Source organism: Limulus polyphemus, unplaced genomic scaffold, assembly GCF_000517525.1.
Source record: "Limulus polyphemus unplaced genomic scaffold, Limulus_polyphemus-2.1.2 Scaffold109, whole genome shotgun sequence".
NCBI lineage: Eukaryota > Metazoa > Arthropoda > Merostomata > Xiphosura > Limulidae > Limulus > Limulus polyphemus.
Genome location: NW_013665719.1, coordinates 102,835 through 104,812, shown reverse-complemented (window position 1 = coordinate 104,812; position 1,978 = coordinate 102,835). Strand labels below are relative to the sequence as shown.

The window sequence follows — 1,978 nt, the reverse complement described above, 5'->3', positions numbered from 1 at the left end:
TAATCTTGTTTTCTTGTGCCCAATAATGCATAATTTCAATTTGATAAACACGTTTAGATTGAATGGTAATTTATAATCAGTCACAAGAACGTCGAATCTGAATAACTTGAAAAAAACACGGGGGTGCTTAACTTTTTTCCAGGTGTATATTTTTATTGTGTTTTTTATTTCGTTGGTGCTTTTGCAATGTTGGTTGCATTATTAAACTTGGTAGTATAGTTTGACAAGAGTTTTTGTCCGATGCGTAAGTTTCTTATTGACATTTAAACTTTAAACTGATGATGGTCGGATCGACCAAAATTTCAAAGAGGGGATAGAAAATTTAGTGTAATTCGTTTTGGTTTAGTTTTGATCATTGTTCAATGGAGAGACACTAAGTTTCTGTGCCTTTAATTGTTCACGGGATTGGATGAGCCATCAAAGACATCATGACGTCACCCATTAGAAAAGAGAAGATAAGTTTTAAACACGGGAGAGTATACGTGAAAAGCGTTATTAATGACTGAATCTGTCTAGAAATTTATTGGAACGACGTTTCGAGTTGCTAGATGAACTTGGTGAAGAACTGAGCTAGCAGCTCTAAACATCGTCCAAAAAGCTTCCTAAACAGATGCAGTACATTAAAAACGTCGTAAATAGGACGATGTCTTGTTATTCTTACCTCTCTTAATGACTTGTTAATGGACCTCAGCCACATGGGTATGGCGAGCACCTAGAGAGAGAGAGTGTGTGTTGTGTATATCACTATATTTTCAACAGCTTTCATTTAGCTTGTTTTAATGTTCACTTCTCAGTTTCAGCTTAACTTCAAACCTGAATTGTAGAAAGTTCTCTGAAAGTATCAGAACAGTTCTTTGTTCTGTCGTAGATAAGTGCTTTGTTTTATACCATTTCTTTTAGACAATAAGCTGAAGGTATAGATGTGGAGTCGCTGCTCCAATGTACAGTTTTGACAGTGCTAAATTTAATGTAAATTTGATTCTGTTTAAAGTTTAACTTTGAATATGAACATTATGTTTAAATTTTGTATTTTTCCGTTCACTTACACTTCTTAGTTCACAGTATGAGCCTAAACTGTTGACAATGATTTAATAAAGTTCTCTCTCCCTTCCCCTGTCTCTCTTCAGTTCTTCGTAGCACCCTAGAAATAATTGTCTGTGTTTAATTTTTCTTAACTTTGATTTGTGTTCGTTTGGTTAAAGATTGTAATTTTTATGGGGTTTTTTTTTATGTACGGTTTTTTTCCTATGACGAACTCAATCAGGGGCAGGAAGAAACAAGCCAGCAATCTGTAATAAAATATTCGTCGGATCTCCATTTTTTGCAGACTCTAGCCAGTTACTGCAAGGGAAATAAGTGTAACTGAGAATACCATATTTTTAAAGACAACCCAACAGTTAATGTTTATGCCTTGTTTTCATCCTTCTTTAGTTCAATATTTTTCTTTTTTTAGCACAGTAATTGATTTCAGGTTCTGCCGTAACGAAAAGAAAACATAGATTTATATTCTTCTAACAAAATTAACTTTATTAATTAATTATATTTTACACAATTTAGAGAAAACTTGAAAACATAAGAGAGAAAAAACAACAAAAAATTGGCTCACGTTATTATTTTTTCTTTCTTTACATAATATATTCTTAAAGATTAATCTTATTCAAATTCTCATGGCGTATAGTGATTTTTTACTTTTTATTCACTTTATTGCATTACTTGTAAAGTAGTTTAGATCATTGTAGTATATTTATGAAATAAAATACTAAACGTTGTGGAGGATATAGAAAAAATTACAATTTAAGTCAAGAAGAAAAGGAAATGTAGAAACTACAAAATATGCCATATTTTGGAATTTTGGTAGATGGGTAAGATTTTAAACTGAAATTACTGATAATATCCATTTGCATAGCAGAACTTTCAGATACTAATAAGGAACTTCTTAATTTCAGATAAGAAATTTTTTTTTTTTTTTTTTTTTTTT

At 31.2% G+C, this 1,978-nt stretch overlaps 1 protein-coding gene across 4 annotated transcripts in view; it reads left to right on the top strand.

The window, feature by feature from the left end:
• The window catches only part of LOC106470999 (neuropilin and tolloid-like protein 1), a 169,922-nt gene that overhangs the window by 146,253 nt on the left and 21,691 nt on the right, over positions 1-1,978 (top strand). The gene's annotated exons all lie outside the window — the stretch shown is intronic.